At 35.7% G+C, this 23,497-nt stretch overlaps 1 protein-coding gene across 10 annotated transcripts in view; it reads left to right on the forward strand.

The window, feature by feature from the left end:
- The window catches only part of NTPase (ectonucleoside triphosphate diphosphohydrolase NTPase), a 113,747-nt gene that overhangs the window by 17,389 nt on the left and 72,861 nt on the right, over nucleotides 1–23,497 (forward strand). For 2 of the 10 annotated variants that reach the window (XM_089092217.1, XM_089092223.1), the window contains exon 1: nucleotides 18,452–18,535. The exons of 2 other annotated variants lie outside the window; for them this stretch is intronic. The gene's annotated coding sequence lies outside the window, so the exon portion shown is untranslated. Of the gene's footprint in view, nucleotides 1–18,451; nucleotides 18,536–20,592; nucleotides 20,686–20,731; nucleotides 20,755–20,802; nucleotides 20,825–21,579; nucleotides 21,728–23,497 lie in introns of those variants that run through there. 6 more of the 10 variants (XM_089092227.1, XM_089092224.1, XM_089092219.1 and 3 more) reach the window with 6 other exon arrangements.

Below are 23,497 nucleotides of genomic sequence, written 5' to 3' on the forward strand. Positions count from 1 at the left end.
AATCCTTTTAAATAAAATTGCAAACCTTTGAGTACCTCCTAAGATAGTATCCTTTATTAAATCCTTCATAGAAGTGCGAAGTTTCATTGTTTGTGTTGGTTCAGCCTCTTCACCCCAAAAGACAATTTCCAAAGGCCTACCTCAGGGAGCAGTCCTCAGTTGCCTCCTTTTTGCCCTATATCTCTGGGACATGAACCTACCCCACACGAATCTACAATATGCTGATGATCTGGTGCTATGGTCATCTGGCAACACCTTTCAGATAGCACAGTCAAATCTGCAAAAGTCACTTTTCCAGTTTGAAAAATTCTCTCAACATTCAGATTTACCCATTGCACCCACCAAGTCAAAAATAATTCAATTTCACCGGAAGCGAAACCATGTTAATGCAAAACTAACTCTAAATAAAACAACTATTCCAGAAGATAATAATATTAATTACCTAGGTCTCATGCTTGACCAAAAACTTAATTTCCACCTCCACATTTCAAACACAATAAAAAAATGTTATAGAAAAGCAAATATGCTAAAAAGACTTCTTTCAACACCCTGGGGTTGTAAGGAAAAAAAATTACTCCAGTTTTATAAATCACATGTAAGACCCCATATTGACTATGGGCTAATTGTCTATGGTGCATGTGCAAAGACCCAGATGCGAAAAATTGAAACAACACAAAATGATATAATACGTCTCATATTTGGTCTTAGAAAACCCACAAGCACCAGGTTTCTGCTTATGGAGAGTGGATTAACAACAATAAGGGAGAGACGTAGCTTTCTCTTGATAAAACATCTTACAAAAATTGAATCAAATAGCTCGCACACATTACATAATTGGTTAAGAAATCCAGCCATGTATAGAGGTATTGCAGATGAGTATGCCAATATTCAAAAGAAGTTCCCTGTACCAGCAAAGTCTATTGCACCTACCTTCCCCCAATCCCCTCCATGGAATTGGTCATTTCCCATAATAAATACTGAATTTTCAAAATGGAATAAAGATTAAACCCCCATTGCTTTTGTCCAGAAAAAATTTGCAGAACTTAATACAATTACCTATAAAAATCACTTCCAAATATTTGTTGATGGGTCAAAAATGGATGAGAAAGTTGCAAGTGGTGTTTTCCTTCCTCACCTGAAAATTGCAATGGGAGAGAGATTATTTAATTATTTATCTATAATGTCTGCTGAGTTAAATGCCATAATCATGGCATTAGAACACCTTAAGCAAAACCACCCTTTGATTGAAAATTCGAATAATATTATCATCTATTCCGACTCTTTATCAAGCCTTGAGTTGCTGGCCTCAGCTCCTCAATATAAGTTGGACATTGACACTTATCATTGTCTCAGTATTATTGATAATCTTGCTTCAAATGGCATAAAGACTTACTTTCAGTACATTCCTAGCCACTCTGGCATAAGTGGTAATCATCAGGTTGATGAAATAGCAAAAAATGCTATAAATATTGACCAGCCAAGTGGGAGACCAATCCCAATTAGAGATATTTACCGATGGAGGCTATCAGATATTAATTTTAATAAGATTAATCCTATCCTTTCCCCCTTTCCCAATAAGTATCTTTCTAAAATTTATCATAGAATTCGTTCTGGAACAAATGGACTAAATTTCCTTGCATTCTCATAGAAGCTTTCTAATTCAAGTGGTTCAATTCCCCTGTCCCCTCTTTGCAGGCATTGTAATATGAATAATGAAACAATTGACCATTGCCTATTTGAATGTAATATGCTGACGTCTGCACAACATACCTTGCTTTGTAAACTGTTAAAATGCTTCAAACACCACAAAATCCCACTATCAGCCAAGAGCCTAGCCAACTGTACCTGCACACAGAGCATAGAAATCGACATCTATCATCTTATATTTGAACTCCTAGAGTCGAAAGATCTGCTGAAAGATATCTGAATATATCTAATAAATATGAGGCAATCAAGCCAGTAGCTCTGTAGCCCACAGAGTGAAGCAAAAGGAAAAGGGCTAAATAGTTATACTGAAAAGCCCGCCTGCTGTTAAATAGAAGAAGAAGAACAATAGGGAACTGACAGCAACAGCAACACTTTAAGAAATTTACAAATAAATTTCTTGTGAATTATTGTCTCGATTTATCAGTAGTTGTACTGAACCAATCGTGCTCAAAATCCTCCTCAGGGCCATACTGTGGTGTTTCTTTTGTGGATGGTGAAGTTTTCCCCACAGACGAGTGCATACTGTCTGGTATCATAGTATTATCCTTTCCTGTTTAGCTTAAAGCTTATTCCAATAGGCAATGCAAAGAACTCCCCCTAAAAAACACCCCAAATACTAATGAAATTGATCCATTTTTGCCCTATCTTGGCGGGTCAAGCTCTCTATCACAAAGCTCAAATGAAAGCTCAAATTCTGAGAATAGGACAATGATCTGTGTTGGAGCTAATGTCGAAATATATTATATTGGTTTTAAAGAGGTCCTTTCTCGTAGCTCCAAAAAAAGGAAAAAAACGTCCCCAATCAAAAGTATTCCCCTCCCCCAGTCCAAGATTCTCCTTCCCAAAACTTAAAAATTTACCTCAAAATTTCTCCTAATACCCCCTTTGAAATAACAAAAATTACTACAATAAGGGTTGCAATTTTCAAAATGTTAAAATCAATGTTTTCTCTTAACATTCACCGTGATGGATCCTTGCTAATACCTGTCCAAGATCAGAAATCAGCGGATATAATATTAAATCTAAAATCTCTTCTGAACACCCCAATTAATTCATCTAAATGGAACCCAAAACAATCCCCTACAAAAATAGTGGTATATAATGTTCCCCTAGAAATACCAATTCAGGAATTAAAAGAAGGGCTCTCAGATAGGGCTGGTAACACAATCCCTGTAGAAGATGTCACTCAACTGGGTAAACCCAACTCAAATGGATTAAAAACAAGTAGATCTTTCTTATTTACACTGAAGGAAAAAATTAATATCCCAGAAAAGTTATTCCTATTTGGGCAAATGAAACCGCACAAGGAATACAAGCCAAAGTCTATCCAGTGTCAGAAGTGTCTGAAACTGGACACACAGCAAATAAATGCAATGAAATTCTCTAAGCTTGTAGTAATTGTAAAGGCTTCCATCCTCAAAAGTTGAAAACTTGCAACGACAATTAGTTTCCATGCATTAATCGTAAAGTCCCATACGAATCCAACAATAAGTCACAATCCCCTGCATATAAGACAAGAGCACTAACACTCCAAATAGCAACAGACAAAGCCATTCCATACCCTTTTGTAGCTATGGAAGCAAATGCTGTCCAACCACACCAAATAAAGCCTATAATGAAATCAAATAAAACTCCCAAGTCAAACACTCCCAATGCAGCAAGTACCCCTTACAAAACCCCATCCCTTAAGCCCCCTAGCTCACATCTCTATCAGAATGAATCACCAAGCCAACAAGCCTCCTTGTCTAGTGAGATGAGGTTGGCCTGGCACCCTCTCTCAAGAAGCAACAAACCAGAAACACTACCAGGAATTAATCCCTTAACTGACAAACAGGATGTACAACTAAACATGCAATCCCCAAATATATGATTATTCATTCTAAACTGTAATGCAGTTCAGGCCTTGAATATATATCAACTACAGAAAACAAAAATCATAGCATAATTGGCAAATATCTACATCACTGATCCTTTGATCATTCAAGCAAAAAAAGATCTAACTTTACTATTACCAAAGATAATTCTTGATACCCAGACATACGAAAAATAACTAAAAAAAACAACATATATCAATGCTCCAGTGGAATATAAAATCATTTACTGAAAATAAGCTAAATAAACTAATATATTTTATGAATAATAATTCCATTAATATTGCTTGCCTCCAGGTAACTCATTTAACCCAAAATCAACAAATTAAGGCTCTGGGATATACTATCCTGAGAAAGGATAGATCATCAGAGAGAAAAGGAGGTGGAGTAGCTTTAATAGTTAAAAATAATATAAATTTTGTGGCATTAACTTTCCAGATTTTGTAAATTATGTTGATGCAATTGGTATCAGTGTTTGGCTGAATAATACAAAAACTTAAATAAGAAGCTTTTATAACCCTAATGGCAAAACTACAGATGCCATGGATTTCTTCAGCTATATAAATATCTCTAATATGTTGAAAAATATCATTATTTGTGGAGACTTTAATGCCCACAGCCTTTTGTGGGGGGATAAACCAGCAAACAAAGCTGGTAAGTTGATTGAGCGCATGACTTCAAATAATACTGAAGTAGCTGTTGCTACCCCTCAAAACCTGAATACATATTTCAACCCCAAAAGTGGCAGTTTCTCCACAATTGACCTACAAATTGTGTCTTTAAATATTTTGAATAAAATTTTCATTTTTTTTTTTTCAAAAAGAGTATGTATAGTTCATGAAGATGATTCTTTGACTCCTACTGTTTCAGTGGTTGAAGCAGGGATATAAGCTACTTGTCTAATTTTATTCCTTGCAAAACCATTCCACTCAAAGGGATTTTTTAACAAATGATCTTTTTTGTTGTAGCTTTATATACCATTTTCATTTTTTCATGTTTTAAATGCTCGAGAAAGTTTGAATATGAAGAAGGAAACATATTAGCCCTTTAAAAGCATTGCATTTTAACTATTTGCTTAGATCAGTTTTCAACAAGGTTTAAATTCTTTATTTCATTTCAAATCCTAATTGAATAGTATACTTGTGAATCCTATCCTTACTGAAACAATGACTTTCTTTAATACCTTAGAGAAGTTTCAAAATTCTTAAAAAAATTTGTAGGCATAAAGCAGCTGCTGTAAGTCCATAACTCTATCAGAGAAGCTATGTTGCACATCAGAGTAGTCTCTTCGACAGAGAGTGTTGATTAAAATTGTAGTTTTAGAAAATGAGCTTTAGAAAAAGTTTTAGAAAAAGTTACATACCATTTTTTCAGTTATGTGAAGTATTTGCCTTGGCTACCACTATAGTCTGGAAACTTTTATCTGGTCTTCTATAGTCTTCTATAGTCTTGGTCTAAACTTTTACTATAATCTAGAAATGTTTAGCCCATTTTGTTGTATATTTTTGTGTTAAATCATGCCTTGTTGCTTACATCTTTTTCATGCTCTACTGCCCATTGTTATTTAGATTTTTTTGCAAGTTATAAATCTGTATCATGTCACATCATCATGGGCAGCATGGTAGCACTGCCCAAGTAAAGATTGATTATGGCTTCAATGTGTAGTTTTTTGTTTTGTTTTTTATTTTTTTTTCACTAGATCACTTTATATAGAAGGAGTAGTCATAGGCACTTTGGAGAGGGCTCATTTGATTAGAAATTTAAAATCCTAGTGCCCTTTTTTTGAGTCAAAAGTAATCAGAGGGCAACTAGGCCTGCTCATACTTTTTAGCTATGCTCCCGCAAAGACATCAGATGAAAATTTTGAGATAGCCATTTTGTTTTCAAAATAGTCAGAATGTTCTATAACTATACCTTTGGGAATGACAGGACCACCACAGCCCTTGGGGCAAGGGCTGTAAGTTATGCAAGTTGGCCCATTGTGTACATAAAGGCTTGTTATCGGGAAGGGATTATGTTTGATCCTGGGTCTCTAAGAAAGCTATTGGTATTAAAGGTGAAACTTTCAGGGAATGTTGAGGGGGATTTATAACTAAATCGAAACACACTATGGGCATTCAGGTTCTCAAAAGTGTGGGTCAGCAATATCCTGGGAACAGCTAAGGGTATAAAGTTGAAACTTCCAGGTCTACTACTGCTGCAACTACTTATGACTGACTGTTTGCAATTGTGTCTGCAACTGCTTGCAACTGTGACTACTGGTGGCTGCAACTTTGGCAACTAGTGACTGCTACTATTGAACTAAATCACAAAATTTTAAATGCATCTTGGTTGTCAGAAACAGACAAGGATAGTAAGCTAAAACTTTCAGGGCTTCTACTGCTAATGGTACTCCTACTACTACTACTACTATGTGCACATTTACGACTGTGTGCACAACTGCTACAATGACTGCTTGTGACTGTTACTACTTGTGCTTGCAACTGCTTGTGACTGTGACTGGAATTACTTGCAACTGCCACTACTACTACTGCTGTGATTGCAGCTGCTACTTCCACTCCTACTGATGCTTCTACTTCTGCTAATGCTACTACTATCAGATCAAAATAGTTTAAGTGCATCCAGGTTGTCAAAATGGCATAGATGCAATATCCCAGGAAGAGAATAGGGTATTAAGTTGAAATGTGCAGAGAAAGCTGAGGGGGATGTAAAACTAAATCAAATTACACTGTATGTATCCAGATTGTCAAAAGGTCATCTGTACAATATCCAAGGAACAGCTTAGGGTACTATCAACCACAGTTGATTGAATTGAACAGTTTCTTATTGGAAGGTCTCAAACAGTATCAGTAGACGGAGTTTTGAGCACACTTGAAGTAGAGGTAATCAGTGGTGTTCCCCAGGGCTCAGTCCTTGGCCCTCTCTTATTTAACCTGTATCTCAATGATCTAGTAGGAGGTATCAGCTCTGAGATTCTACTGTACACAGACAACATCAAGCTGTATAAAGTAACCAAAACTGTTGTCAATGCACAGTCTCTGCAAGAAGACCTTTACAAACTCAATAGTATGATGTACAACTTGCTGGTAGAAATCAATATCGACAAAAACCACAAACTAATGATAGGGAAACTCACTATCCACTATGAGTATAGACTAGGAGACTTACCAATCACATCATGCTAGGAGGAACACGACTTGGGAGTAGTCATTGACAACAACATGGACTTCCAGGCCCACTATAACAGCATTATTGGGAAAGCAAATCATGTTGCAGGAGTTTTAAGGCGCAATTTCACTTTTGGAAATGATAAGACCATTTGCCTTCTCTACAAAGCTTTAGTATGGTCATTGCACTACACATCCCTTATACAACAAAGACATTGAAGCTCTCAAAAAAGTTCAAAGACAAATAACAAAGTTCTGTTTGACTTTGAGAAACTTACCTTACAAAGATAGGCTCTACAAGCTCAAACTTCCTTCACTAGCTTATGAACTGCACCAAGGAGACCTCATTGAGTTATTCTAGTTTTGCTATAACGCCTACAAAAACATCCAGGCTAGCAATGTTCTCAGCTTCAGCCACATAAATCTTTGTTGTCACAACCTCAAGCTTCAAGAGGAAAGGTCCCAAAAGGACTGACCGTTGGGCATTCAAGAACCAAGTAACAAAATACTAGAACAAACTCCACTTTGAAGTCATTAATGCCAACTCGTTAAAAAGGTTCGGATTCATAAGTAAACTATTCAATTAGGATTTGAAATTAAATAAAGAATTTAAACCTTGTTGAAAACTGATCTAAGCAAATAGTTAAAATGCAATGCTTTTACAGGGCTAATATGTTTCCTTCTTCATATTCAAACTTTCTCAAGCATTTAAAACATGAAAAAACAAAAATGGTATATGAAGCTACAACAAAATAGATCATTTGTTAAAAAATCCCTTGGAGTGGAATGGTTTTGTAAGGAATAAAATTAGACAAGTAGCTTCTATCCCTGCTTCAACCACTGAAACAGTAGGAGTCAAAGAACCATCTTCATGAACTACACATACTCTTTTTAAAAAAAAAAGAAAAAAAATGAAAAAATTGTTGACAGTTCTGTTTTGCCATTATATTTGTCAATATATTTTCTTTTTTTAGATATCACTGAGTCAACCTTTCTTTCACTTTCTTTTTAAATATCACAGGACAAGAACTTAATTGAGCCAAAGCAAGAGAAAAACAGACTAAAGTACATTCTAAAACACACTTAGTGCAACAGATCATGCTCCACTTAGTAGAACAGAACATGCCCACTTTTATAACAAATAACATACACTAGAATTTTCCATGTTCCACTTACAAGACAAAATATCATAAACTCATAAATTGCAATGAGATGCAACCTGATACAAATTAGATGATAAATCTCTATTTCCAGAATTGAGAATTTAAAGTTTACAAAACTTTATCACAATAAGTATGAAATAAGTTTCCAAAGACTCAAGCAAAATGATGGGATGACTGAGGGGTGATAATAAAGCCAAGAGGTTTTTATTGCTGTGTGGGGCTTCCAATATATCACCAAAGTATATGACAAAAATAAAGGGGACTGCTGAGAGCAAGAAATTGAACTAACAAAATAATTCTTTCTCTTTTTTTTGGGGGGGGGGGGGCGGCGTTAGCCCTTACCCCCCCCCCCCCATAGATACACCACTGGGGGTATGATTCAAATGTGGCAGAGAGGATATTGGCTCATTTCAGCCCTCATATCACATAGATTATAAAGTCCTCCATGATTCAGGTTCAAACAAGAGGCTCCTAAAAAGGTTGGCAGTGAAGGGGGGCCACCAACTCACTTAGTGTTTTCTAAGAACATCATGTAAATGAAATTCTGGTCTTTAGAAGGTATAGGTGGCATTAGCCCTACTCCTGTTTGCGGTAATTAATTTTCATTATAACAAGTGTGACTAGGTTATTTATTGTAGTTGCTGTTGGTTTTCATTTGTTTATTGACAGTGATTTATGCTTGTTTTGGCTAGGATTTTTATTCAATTTTATTTCTGTTTGTCTTTGGTTTTATGTACTCTAGCTATTTGTTCTTCTTTGAAAAACTTTCCTTTGTGGAAAGTTTTTATTTTAAATTAATTTCAATTTGTATTGAATTGAAATAGTTTTTAAATTGGGGAATAAAAGAGCTTTTTTAGTCTTTTGTTGATTCTTTCCATAAATCAAGATATTTGCTTGCTATTCATATTTTGGAAAAAAATAGCAATAGATTGCAATAATAGTTATACTACAGAACTTAGATGGAGATATGTGTAACATTATCCAAAGAAATAGATTTAAAATCAGCATAATTTTTGGCTTCTATAGAACCCAAGGAATTGTGACACCCATCATGTTTCTACCTTGATTCCACTCAAATACTAATCAACCATCCCCTCCCCCCCCCAACATGCCTAAGAAGTTCCACCTTAATTCCCTTTGCTGTTCTTGAAACATAAGAGATACACACTTTTATAATTTTGGATGCATATAGTGTCTTTTGATTTAGTTCAACATTCCCAATAATATGCCCTGGGATATTGCATCTATGCCATTTTGACAACCTGGATGCACTTATTTTGATAGTGGTAGCATTAGAAGAAGTAGAAGCATCAGATTGCTCCTAGCAGCAATTTAAGGTAATCAGCAGCAGTGGAAGTTGCAGCTGCAATCACAGCAGTAGTAGTAGTGGCACTTGTAAGTAATTCCACCCTTTTGAGAACCTGTATGCCCATAGTGTGTTTTGATTTAGTTATACAGCCCCCTCAACATTTCCTTAAAAATTCACCCTTAATACCCACTATTACCCACAGCTTTCTTAGAGACCCAGGATCAAACATGCCCCCTTCCCAATAACAAGCCTGTATGTATACAATAGGCAACTTGCACAACTTACAGCCCTTGCCCCAGGGGCTGTGGTGGTCCTTTCATTCCCAGAGGCATAGTTATGGGACATTTTGACTATTCTGAACAAAATGGCTATCTCAAAATTTGCATCTGATATCTTTTGGGGAGTGTAGCTAAGAGTGTGAGGGGTCCTAGTTTCCCTCTGATCAGATTGCTGAGCAGAGTTGCTCTCTGATCATTTTTTTTTTTTTTTACTAAAAAAAGGGCACTAGAATTTTAAATTTCCAATGAAAAAAGAGCCCTCTCCAAAGTACTTATGACTACTCCTTTTATATAAAGTGATCTAGTGAAAAAAAAACTACATATAGAAGCCATAATTGATCTTTACTTGGGCAGTGCTACCATGCTGCCCATGATGATGTGACATGATACAGATTTATAACTTGCAAAAAATCTAAATAACAATGGGCAGTAGAGCATGAAAAAGATATAAACAACAACAAAAAATCAAACAACAACGCATGATTTAACACAAAAATATACAACAAAATGGGCTAAACATCAATGTTCAAATGACCATTTCAATTCAAATCTGCCCCTTGAGAGCTACCCTAGGATAACCTAGAATTTCTGGAAATTTGCTACTCAGGTAGAAACTACCAAAGAAGGGTCTATCCATCCAAACTTGAATACCAAGTAAAAGTTTCCAGACCACAGTGGTAGCCAAAGCAAATACTTCACATACCTGAAAAAATGGTATGTAACTTTTTCTTTGCTGCCTCTGTGAACTATTGTGCATAATGCTGAGAAAGTGAAACAGATTTCACAGACAATGAATTAGAATCTATTTCACAGACAATGAACTAGTAACTTGCCTAATTACACTGGTCTACAGTGATTCCCAAATTATTTCTTAATATTTAATTGACATTGTTATTCAAGTAACAGCAAGCAAAAAATCCCACCACATTTCAATTTTTTATCATGATGGCAGCAGTAGCTGCAATCTAGTATATAAAAACCATAGCTCCTAGTACCCAAAAATTAAAAGTTTATTAAAAAAAAAAGGGGGCCAGCAAGAAATAATTGTAATTTGTAGTCTATTCTGGAATGGCAATTATTATCACAATTAGTCTTAGTTTTAAAATGTTATTTTAAAATAACAACAAATAAAATTGTCTAATTTTCATTATTTTGGAGTCTACACCAACCTCTGCTGGCAACCCAACCTTATCTAGCTATCTGCCACAGTCAAGAGATATTCAACTATATTTTGGAAAAATTTTGTAACTCGATATATAGAAAATCATTCTTTTCTGTCATTCTATGCCACAAAAATTGACTTTAGCAAACAAACAGCTCACAGCAAAACTGATGGGTAAATGTCTTGATCAACAGAGTAGGCCTATTCAGACAGATAATAAACAAACTTACCTGTACAATCAGGATTTCATCCTGAATCCAAATATGACATTTGTTTCTGTTGCAAATTCAGATTTAAGCCCTTTACAGGTAATTTTAAGCCCTTTACAGGTAAAAAATTTAAGCATCTTTAGGGTAAGTATACGGATTCAAAACTAAGCAACCAAGTGTCTGATGTGGTACTGGTCTCTGATTTGGCAAAAAAAGGAAAGAACACGGCTAGAAAATAAATAATAAAATAATTATCCTTTTTACTACCATTTTGAGGAAGATTACATCTATTATCCTTTTTTTGGTCAAGTATCTAAGTTGATTTACCCATTGTATTAATTTGCCTGTTGTCAATATTTTTGCCAATTTCCTTGACTGAATGTCAAAACCAGATTCACCTGGAGAGGGCCAGTCTGGCGGAGATGCAATAGTCTCCCCACACCAAGTCCCCAATCCTACATTTAAATCGAAACTGAAACATCTGACAAAAGCCAAAACAACAACACCATGATGACAGTTCAGGAAAGACAAGAGACCAACACAGTAGAAACTGAATTCATCACTGTAAAAAGAAATTTTCTTTTTACTTCCTTTTTTTGATTCTTCAAAAAGGAAGAATCCTTCTAATAGTCCTCTATAGGCTACAAACCATAGAGGTTAATACCAAACTACCCAACAATTTCTAATTCTTAGCCCAACACAATAAACTACAGAGAAACACATCCATGATAAAACAGTTAAAAAACTGATTCCAAAATCCCAGGAGACACTATTCTTACCTAAGAACGTACAGCAGATAAGATTAGTGCTCTTCAAGTCCCTAACATGTCCCTAAGATCAAGTCCCTAACATTAGCTTCACTAGCATCAGCCACAAACCAGGCTACAGAATCAATGCCCATCAACACAGCCAAGGCAATCACCAACCTCATAGCCTACACCATGTCAATTACCTTTCTCTCCCAAGCTAAAATTCTCCAATGACTCAAAGCAGTCACCATAAGACAACTAGCAACAAAATACTTCTCTAAAAGTCAAGAAGAGACTGGAGAGCTAGATCTAATCACCATCCTAAATAGCCATCAAGCTTACCACTATATGGCCAATGCATAAAGACCAAATCCACAACCATCATAGGCAGCGCAATCGCGCTGCCTAAGTAAAGAACAATGTTGGCACAATGTATTATTATTTTCTTTTTCTTCTTCTTCCATACCAGGGCACTTTGTATCGAAGGAGTTGTCTTACCAAAATATTCTAGCCTTGGGAAGGCACAGGGGTTTTGAGCCTTGCTCATGTTAATTTCTGCTCGTTTCGAGTTTGACGGGGTTATTTATTGTAATTTCTGTTCGTTTTGAGTTGCATTTATTTATCGATGCTGATTTGTGGTAGTTTCATGCTTGGTAGATTATTTGATTTTATTTTTTGCTCATTTTTGGTTTAGGAGTTCTTTACTTTTCTTTGAAAAACTTATTTTGTGGAAAAAGTTTTTTTTTAATTAATACCATACAAAACCAGAGCAAAACAACACTAAAATCCTCCAATGGAATACATACTCACTATCAAAAGAGAAGCTCAGCCAGTTGCTTGTGTACACTAAAGGAAAAGATGCACATGTTATATGTCTCCAAGAAACCCACCTTGACCAAGAAGGTACACTATGGGTAGAAGGATATTATCTTTACAGGAAAGAAAGATCATCAGACAGGAAAGGAGGGGATGTGGCTATCCATGTAAGGAAAAATGTTAGGCACAAATTCATAATACCAAAGGATTAATCTAATGAGGTTTTGGGGAGGAAATAAAACCTACAAGGCAGATCAATTTTAGAAAACCTATTAAATGAATTCCCAGAAATGTCAATAGCTACACCACATTAAAAATCAACTCACTACATGGATTTTTGCAGATGACATTAGAGCATGAGCAACAGGAAAAACATTTGCTGAAGTTGCAAATAAACCCAAAATTATTGCAAACAACTGCCGAATTTGTTCTACCAGTATGAAACTACCCATATCAGTCCCCAAATCAGTGATCATTTATATCCATCATAGACAAAACGCAGAATTACAACCAGTTACCCTAGCAAATTCTACAATCCCAACTACCAATGCAACTAAATACCTTGGAATAATCCTGCACAACAGGCTTACCTTCAAACCTCACATTGACCAGATCATGCAATCATGCATGAAAAAAAAATGAGAATTATGCAGACTATGTGGTACAACCTGGGGCAGTATGGATAGAGAGCCCTTCTTAGACTCTACACACAGTACATCAGACCAGTAATTGAATATGGCCTGATTGTCTATGGAACTTACTCAAAACAGCTCTTCAACAAACTAGAATGTGTACAAAATACAGCAATCTGCCTTGCTTCAGGATATAGAAAAACAACAAAGATTAAAAATCTCCTACAAGAAGGAGGGCTCCCACCAATTGAAAAAAGATACAAACTCTTAACTAAAAATACTTGACAAAATTAGAAACAATCCCTTATCATTTCTTATTTCCAGAAGCCAGAGCTACCTGGCTATAGCCTAAAAACCCCCCACTGATGTCAGCAATTACAGCCAGGGCACAATGCACCATCAAACTAGAACATGTTAAAACTAAAATAGCAAAAGAACCACTATGAACATCAATCACCCCAGAGGTTAACCTAGAATTCCTCCCTCCCTCCATCCAAAAAAAGGAAGAATTGAACCCCGAATTACAATCCAACATTTCAAACAGCTTATAAAAAAGCAATATAATGGATGTGCCCAACTATTTGTTGATGGGTCTTTAAGTTAAGAGGAATGTGGAGGTGGATGCTTTTTAAAATAGCAGAACCTATGCATTATGGAAAAACACAAGGCAGGACCAGTATCCTAACAGTTGAAGTAGGTGCAATCAATTTGGGCTTAGAGACCCTAATTAAACTTAAACCCAGCAGTAAACATAAATCAAAAACTCTAAATCTAAAAAACACAAAAAAAATCTAAATCTGCTCTCAATATCCTAAGAAACCCTGACTTTGAAATACAGGATATTGACCTACATCAAACCAAAGAAAACCTAAACGATCTTGGAAGATTAGGCTGTGCTATTAAATTCAAATATATCCCTAGTCATCTAGGTGTAGAAGGAAATTAAAAAGCAGACAACATAGCAAAGCAAAAAGCTGAATGGACCCAGTGAAACCTCTAACTCTAAGGGATATAACTAGATTATGACTGAAACATTACCAAGCACAAAATTTATCCTTCTTTCCAGCCACGATAGAATCAGTTTGGTTTCATCGCCTTTTTTCAAGTACAGCTAAACTCAACCACAATTCTTTCACAAATAAAAAAAGCAGCCAAATGGAGAAGTTGCCAATAGCCGATTTTGCAGGTACTGCAAGAACACAGAAGAAACCCCCCGAGCATATATTATTGAATTGTAAAATAATGGAAAAAAACAATTGAATCTCTACAATTTGAAAATTAAACTAGGACTGAATTCAAACCCACAGACTGATATAAAAACTTTAACCCAATCTTCAAAAAGAGATTTTTTCATACATACTTTTAAACTATTAATGGATCTAAACCTACAACACTATGTATAGTAGTGTGGTAAAGCTTTCTAATTTAGTTAATTATTAATCGAGTAAAAATATATTAGGACGCAAAAATAAAGTTTCAAAATACCACTTTTTAAGATAAAGATACAAATCGTGGAATGTGTGGGCGTGGAGGTAACTTCTTCAATAATCAATTTCCTGGCTAAATGCGTCAATGTATCGGAAGGAGGTGGTAAGTTTTTTCAAACATATACCCCGATTTTTTAGACTGAAGTCAGACCTTTTGACTTGCAGGGCGAACCTCTGCCCGTTTATTTTCTCATTAGAAATACCTTGGGATCTTGTCGGATCATTGTAAGTGTCTGTATCTTATTATATATTATTGTAGTTTCTGAGACTTGTGGTCTACTTGGGACAGCCAGTCCCATTAGAATATCTATATCTGTAATTATTATATGTTAATTAAATAAAAGTATTGTATTTTAGACAACCTCTCTACAATCTACCTTTAGCCCCTCGAACATACCCAGTCGGTACGCCTCATTAGTTTGGTCATAGCCTAAGGCACGCTACCAAAGTTTAATTACCTTAGGGCCAGAGTTAATCTCCCCTATAAAGGGAGAATAAAGGCATCTACAACTAAAACACCCAAATTACCATAAATAATCACTTCACAACAGTAGGTCAAATTATGTTGACTTTATTGAATTGGATAGATACTACAATGATGTTACCACATATTTTAACCTAATTAAATGATCTATATGTTGACATATTCATCCATATTTTGAATATTTAGAACAGCGCTGTTTACTATAATAGTAACATAATTTTTGTGACTGGAGAAACTACATAGTAAGGCAACATCTCATGAATTGTTCTTTGAATTGTTCTTCTTCTTCTTCTATTTAACAGCAGGCGGGCTTTTCAGTAACACTATTTAGCCCTTTTCCTTCACTCTGTGGGCTACAGAGCTACTGGCTTGATTGCCTCATATTTATTAGATATATTCAGATATCTTTCAGCAGATCTTTCGACTCTAGGAGTTCAAATATAAGATGATAGATGTCGATTTCTATACTCTGTGTGCAGGTCTAGTTGGCTAGGCTCTTGGCTGATCGTGGGATTTTGTGGTGTTTGAAGTATTTTAACAGTTTAGAAAGCAAGGTATGTTGTGCAGACGTCAGCATATTACATTCAAATAGGCAATGGTCAATTGTTTCATTATTCATATTACAATGCCTGCAAAGAGGGGACAGGGGAATTGAACCACTTGAATTAGAAAGCTTATATGAGAATGCAAGGAAATTTAGTCCATTTGTTCCAGAACGAATTCTATGATAAATTTTAGAAAGATACTTATTGGGAAAGGGGGAAAGGATAGGATTAATCTTATTAAAATTAATATCTGATAGCCTCTATCGGTAAATATCTCTAATTGGGATTGGTCTCCCACTTGGCTGGTCAATATTTATAGCATTTTTTGCTATTCCATCAACCTGATGATTACCACTTATGCCAGAGTGGCTAGGAATGTACTGAAAGTAAGTTTTTATGCCACTTGAAGCAAGATTATCAATAATACTGAGACAATGATAAGTGTCAATGTCCAACTTATATTGAGGAGCTGAGGCCAGCAACTCAAGGCTTGATAAAGAGTCAGAATAGATGATAATATTATTCTAATTTTCAATCAAAGGTTGGTTTTGCTCAAGTTGTTCTAATGCCATGATTATGGCATTTAACTCATCAGACATTATAGATAAATTATTAAATAATCTCTCTCCCATTGCAATTTTCAGGTGAGGAAGGAAAACACCACTTGCAACCTTTTCATTCATTTTTGACCCATCAACAAATATTTGGAAATGATTTTTATAGGGAATTGTATTAAGTTCTGCAAATTTTTTCTGGACAAAAGCAATGGGGGTTAAATCTTTATTCCATTTTGAAAATTCAGTATTTATTATGGGAAATGACCAATTCCATGGAGGGGATTGGGGGAAAGTAGGTGCAATAGACTTTGCTGGTACAGGGAACTTTTTTGAATATTGGCATACTCATCTGCAATACCTCTATACATGGCTGGATTTCTTAACCAATTATGTAATGTGTGTGAGCTATTTGATTCAATTTTTGTAAGATGTTTTATCAAGAGAAAGCTACGTCTCTCCCTTATTGTTGTTAATCCACTCTCCATAAGCAGAAACTTGGTGCTTGTGGGTTTCCTAAGACCAAATATGAGACGTATTATATCATTTTGTGTTGTTTCAATTTTTTGCATCTGGGTCTTTGCACATGCACCATAGACAATGAGCCCATAGTCAATATGGGGTCTTATATGTGATTTATAAAACTGGAGTAAGGTTTTCTCCTTACAACCCCAGGGTGTGGAAAGAAGTCTTTTTAGTATATTTGCTTTTCTATAACATTTTTTTATTGTGTTTGAAATGTGGAGGTGGAAATTAAGTTTTTGGTCAAGCATGAGACCTAGGTAATTAATATTATTATCTTCTGGAATAGTTGTTTTATTTAGAGTTAGTTTTGCATTAACATGGTTTCGCTTCCTGTGAAATTGGATTATTTTTGCCTTGGTGGGTACAATGGGTAAATCTGAATGTTGAGAGAATTTTTCAAACTGGAAAAGTGACTTTTGCAGATTTGACTGTGCTATCTGAAAGGTGCTGCCAGATGACCATAGCACCAGATCATCAGCATATTGTAGATTCGTGTGGAGTAGGTTCATGTCCCAGAGATATAGGGCAAATAGGAGGCAACTGAGGACTGCTCCCTGAGGTAGGCCTTTGGATATTGTCTTTTGGGGTGAAGAGGCTGAACCAACACAAACAATGAAACTTCGCACTTTCGCACTTTTCTCACAATGCATTCCTGGGCTTCTTCTTGGGAGAACTCACTTGCGGCTGAATGAGATGTTGCCTTACTATGTAGTTTCTCCAGTCACAAAAATTATGTTACTATTATAGTAAACAGCGCTGTTCTAAATATTCAAAATATGGATGAATATGTCAACATATAGATCATTTAATTAGGTTAAAATATGTGGTAACATCATTGTAGTATCTATCCAATTCAATAAAGTCAACATAATTTGACCTACTGTTGTGAAGTGTATTTTATGGTATTTGGATGTTTTAGTCGGAGATGCCTTTATTCTCCCTTTATAGGGGAGATAAACTATGGCCCTAAGGTAATTAAACTTCGGTAGCGTGCCTTAGGCTATGACCGAACTAATGAGACGTACCAGCTGGGTATGTTCGATGGACTAAAAGTAGATCGTAGAGGGGTTGCCTATAATGCAATACTTTTGTTCAATTAACATATAATAATTACAGATATAGATATTCTACTGTGACTGGCTGTCCCAAGTAGACCACAAGTCTCAGAAACTACAATAATATATAATAAGATACAGACACTTACAATGATCCGAAAGATCCCAAGGTATTTCTAATGAGAAAATAAAGGGGCAGAGGTTCACCCTGCAAGTCAAAAAGTCTGCCTCCAGTCTCAAAAATCGGGGTATATATATGAAAAACTAACCACGTCCTTCCGGTACATTGGCGCATTTAGCCAGGAAATTGATTATTGAGCAAGTTCCCTCCAAGCCCACACATTCCAAGATTTGTATCTTTATCTTAAAAAGTGGTATTTTGAAACTTTGTTTTTGCGTCTTAATTTATTTTTACTCGATTAATAATTAACTAAATTAGAAAGCTTTACCACACTACTATACATAGTGTTGTAGGTTTAGATCCATTAATAGTTTAAAAGTATGTATGAAAAAATCTCTTTTTGAAGATTGGGTTAAAGTTTTTACATCAGTCTGTGGGTTTGAATTCAGTCCTAGTTTAATTTTCAAATTGTAGAGATTCAATTGTTTTTTTTCATTATTTTACAATTCAATAATATTTGCTCGGGGGGTTTATTCTGTGTTCTTGCAGTACCTGCAAAATCGGCTATTGGCAACTTCTCCATTTGGCTGCTTTTTTTTATTTGGGAAAGAATTGTGGTTGAGTTTAGCTGTACTTGAAAAAAGGCGATGAAACCAAACCGATTCTATCGTGGCTGGAAAGAAGGATAAATTTTGTGCTTGGTAATGTTTCAGTCATAATCTAGTTATATCCCTTAGAGTTAGAGGTTTCACTGGGTCCATTCAGCTTTTTGCTCTTTGCTTTGCTATGTTGTCTGCTTTTTAATTTCCTTCTACACCTAGATGACTAGGGATATATTTGAATTTAATAGCACAGCCTAATCTTCCAAGATCGTTTAGGTTTTCTTTGGTTTGATGTAGGTCAATATCCTGTATTTCAAAGTCAGGGTTTCTTAGGATATTGAGAGCAGATTTAGATTTTTTTTGTGTTTTTTAGATTTAGAGTTTTTGATTTATGTTTACTGCTGGGTTTAAGTTTAATTAGGGTCTCTAAGCCCAAATTGATTGCACCTACTTCAACTGTTAGGATACTGGTCCTGCCTTGTGTTTTTCCATAATGCATAGGTTCTGCTATTTTAAAAAGCATCCACCTCCACATTCCTCTTAACTTAAAGACCCATCAACAAATAGTTGGGCACATCCATTATATTGCTTTTTTATAAGCTGTTTGAAATGTTGGATTGTAATTCGGGGTTCAATTCTTCCTTTTTTTGGATGGAGGGAGGGAGGAATTCTAGGTTAACCTCTGGGGTGATTGATGTTCATAGTGGTTCTTTTGCTATTTTAGTTTTAACATGTTCTAGTTTGATGGTGCATTGTGCCCTGGCTGTAATTGCTGACATCAGTGGGGGTTTTTAGGCTATAGCCAGGTAGCTCTGGCTTCTGGAAATAAGAAATGATAAGGGATTGTTTCTAATTTTGTCAAGTATTTTTAGTTAAGAGTTTGTATCTTTTTTCAATTGGTGGGAGCCCTCCTTCTTGTAGGAGATTTTTAATCTTTGTTGTTTTTCTATATCCTGAAGCAAGGCAGATTGCTGTATTTTGTACACATTCTAGTTTGTTGAAGAGCTGTTTTTAGTAAGTTCCATAGACAATCAGGCCATATTCAATTACTGGTCTGATGTACTGTGTGTAGAGTCTAAGAAGGGCTCTCTATCCATACTGCCCCAGGTTGTACCACATAGTCTGCATAATTCTCATTTTTTTTTCATGCATGATTGCATGATCTGGTCAATGTGAGGTTTGAAGGTAAGCCTGTTGTGCAGGATTATTCCAAGGTATTTAGTTGCATTGGTAGTTGGGATTGTAGAATTTGCTAGGGTAACTGGTTGTAATTCTGCGTTTTGTCTATGATGGATATAAATGATCTCTGATTTGGGGACTGATATGGGTAGTTTCATACTGGTAGAACAAATTCGGCAGTTGTTTGCAATAATTTTGGGTTTATTTGCAACTTCAGCAAATGTTTTTCCTGTTGCTCATGCTCTAATGTCATCTGCAAAAATCCATGTAGTGAGTTGATTTTTAATGTGGTGTAGCTATTGACATTTCTGGGAATTCATTTAATAGGTTTTCTAAAATTGATCTGCCTTGTAGGTTTTATTTCCTCCCCAAAACCTCATTAGATTAATCCTTTGGTATTATGAATTTGTGCCTAACATTTTTCCTTACATGGATAGCCACATCCCCTCCTTTCCTGTCTGATGATCTTTCTTTCCTGTAAAGATAATATCCTTCTACCCATAGTGTACCTTCTTGGTCAAGGTGGGTTTCTTGGAGACATATAACATGTGCATCTTTTCCTTTAGTGTACACAAGCAACTGGCTGAGCTTCTCTTTTGATAGTGAGTATGTATTCCATTGGAGGATTTTAGTGTTGTTTTGCTCTGGTTTTGTATGGTATTAATTTAAAAAAAACTTTTTCCACAAAATAAGTTTTTCAAAGAAAAGTAAAGAACTCCTAAACCAAAACTGAGCAAAAAATAAAATCAAATAATCTACCAAGCATGAAACTACCACAAATCAGCATCGATAAATAAATGAAACCCAAAACAAACAGAAATTACAATAAATAACCAAGTCAAATTCAAAACGAGCAGAAATTAACATGAGTAGGGCTCAAAACCCCTGTGCCTTCCCAAGGCTAGAATATTTTGGTAAGACAACTCCTTCGATACAAAGTGCCCTGGTATGGAAGAAGAAGAAAAAGAAAATAATAATACATTGTGCCAACATCGTTCTTTACTTAGGCAGCGCGATTGCGCTGCCTATGATGGTTGTGGATTTGGTCTTTATGCATTGGCCATATAGTGGTAAGCTTGATGGTTATTTAGGATGGTGATTAGATGTAGCTCTCCAGTCTCTTCTTGACTTTTAGAGAAGTATTTTGTTGCTAGTTGTCTTATGGTGACTGCTTTGAGTCATTGGAGAATTTTAGCTTGGGAGAGAAAGGTAATTGACATGGTGTAGGCTATGAGGTTGGTGATTGCCTTGGCTGTGTTGATGGGCATTGATTCTGTAGCCTGGTTTGTGGCTGATGCTAGTGAAGCTAATGTTAGGGACTTGATCTTAGGGACATGTTAGGGACTTGAAGAGCACTAATCTTATCTGCTGTACGTTCTTAGGTAAGAATAGTGTCTCCTGGGATTTTGGAATCAGTTTTTTAACTGTTTTATCATGGATGTGTTTCTCTGTAGTTTATTGTGTTGGGCTAAGAATTAGAAATTGTTGGGTAGTTTGGTATTAACCTCTATGGTTTGTAGCCTATAGAGGACTATTAGAAGGATTCTTCCTTTTTGAATTTCTTTTTACAGTGATGAATTCAGTTTCTACTGTGTTGGTCTCTTGTCTTTCCTGAACTGTCATCATGGTGTTGTTGTTTTGGCTTTTGTCAGATGTTTCAGTTTCGATTTAAATGTAGGATTGGGGACTTGGTGTGGGGAGACTATTGCATCTCCGCCAGACTGGCCCTCTCCAGGTGAATCTGGTTTTGACATTCAGTCAAGGAAATTGGCAAAAATATTGACAACAGGCAAATTAATACAATGGGTAAATCAACTTAGATACTTGACCAAAAAAAGGATAATAGATGTAATCTTCCTCAAAATGGTAGTAAAAAGGATAATTATTTTATTATTTATTTTCTAGCCGTTTTCTTTCCTTTTTTTGCCAAATCAGAGACCAGTACCACATCAGACACTTGGTTGCTTAGTTTTGAATCCGTATACTTACCCTAAAGATGCTTAAATTTTTTACATGTAAAGGGCTTAAAATTACCTGTAAAGGGCTTAAATCTGAATTTGCAACAGAAACAAATGTCATATTTGGATTCAGGATGAAATCCTGATTGTACAGGTAAGTTTGTTTATTATCTGTCTGAATAGGCCTACTCTGTTGATCAAGAAATTTACCCATCAGTTTTGCTGTGAGCTGTTTGTTTGCTAAAGTCAATTTTTGTGGCATAGAATGACAGAAAAGAATGATTTTCTATATATCGAGTTACAAAATTTTTCCAAAATATAGTTGAATATCTCTTGACTGTGGCAGATAGCTAGATAAGGTTGGGTTGCCAGCAGAGGTTGGTGTAGACTCCAAAATAATGAAAATTAGACAATTTTATTTGTTGTTATTTTAAAATAACATTTTAAAACTAAGACTAATTGTGATAATAATTGCCATTCCAGAATAGACTACAAATTACAATTATTTCTTGCTGGCCCCCTTTTTTTTTAATAAACTTTTAATTTTTGGGTACTAGGAGCTATGGTTTTTATATACTAGATTGCAGCTACTGCTGCCATCATGATAAAAAATTGAAATGTGGTGGGATTTTTTGCTTGCTGTTACTTGAATAACAATGTCAATTAAATATTAAGAAATAATTTGGGAATCACTGTAGACCAGTGTAATTAGGCAAGTTACTAGTTCATTGTCTGTGAAATCTGTTTCACTTTCTCAGCATTATGCACAATAGTTCACAGAGGCAGCAAAGAAAAAGTTACATACCATTTTTTCAGGTATGTGAAGTATTTGCTTTGGCTACCACTGTGGTCTGGAAACTTTTACTTGGTATTCAAGTTTGGATGGATAGACCCTTCTTTGGTAGTTTCTACCTGAGTAGCAAATTTCCAGAAATTCTAGGTTATCCTAGGGTAGCTCTCAAGGGGCAGATTTGAATTGAAATGGTCATTTGAACATTGATGTTTAGCCCATTTTGTTGTATATTTTTGTGTTAAATCATGCGTTGTTGTTTGATTTTTTGTTGTTGTTTATATCTTTTTCATGCTCTACTGCCCATTGTTATTTAGATTTTTTGCAAGTTATAAATCTGTATCATGTCACATCATCATGGGCAGCATGGTAGCACTGCCCAAGTAAAGATCAATTATGGCTTCTATATGTAGTTTTTTTTTTTCACTAGATCACTTTATATAAAAGGAGTAGTCATAAGTACTTTGGAGAGGGCTCTTTTTTCATTGGAAATTGAAAATTCTAGTGCCCTTTTTTTAGTAAAAAAAAAAAAAATGATCAGAGAGCAACTCTGCTCAGCAATCTGATCAGAGGGAAACTAGGACCCCTCACACTCTTAGCTACACTCCCCAAAAGATATCAGATGCAAATTTTGAGATAGCCATTTTGTTCAGAATAGTCAAAATGTCCCATAACTATGCCTCTGGGAATGAAAGGACCACCACAGCCCCTGGGGCAAGGGCTGTAAGTTGTGCAAGTTGCCTATTGTATACATACAGGCTTGTTATTGGGAAGGGGGCATGTTTGATACTGGGTCTCTAAGAAAGCTGTGGGTAATAGTGGGTATTAAGGGTGAATTTTTAAGGAAATGTTGAGGGGGCTGTATAACTAAATCAAAACACACTATGGGCATACAGGTTCTCAAAAGGGTGGAATTACTTACAAGTGCCACTACTACTACTGCTATGATTGCAGCTGCAACTTCCACTGCTGCTGATTACCTTAAATTGCTGCTAGGAGCAATCTGATGCTTCTACTTCTTCTAATGCTACCACTATCAAAATAAGTGCATCCAGGTTGTCAAAATGGCATAGATGCAATATCCCAGGGCATATTATTGGGAATGTTGAACTAAATAAAAAGACACTATATGCA

This window comes from Artemia sp. Qi Xiang Cuo, chromosome 7, assembly GCF_049724085.1.
Source record: "Artemia sp. Qi Xiang Cuo chromosome 7, ASM4972408v1, whole genome shotgun sequence".
Lineage (NCBI taxonomy): Eukaryota > Metazoa > Arthropoda > Branchiopoda > Anostraca > Artemiidae > Artemia > Artemia sp. Qi Xiang Cuo.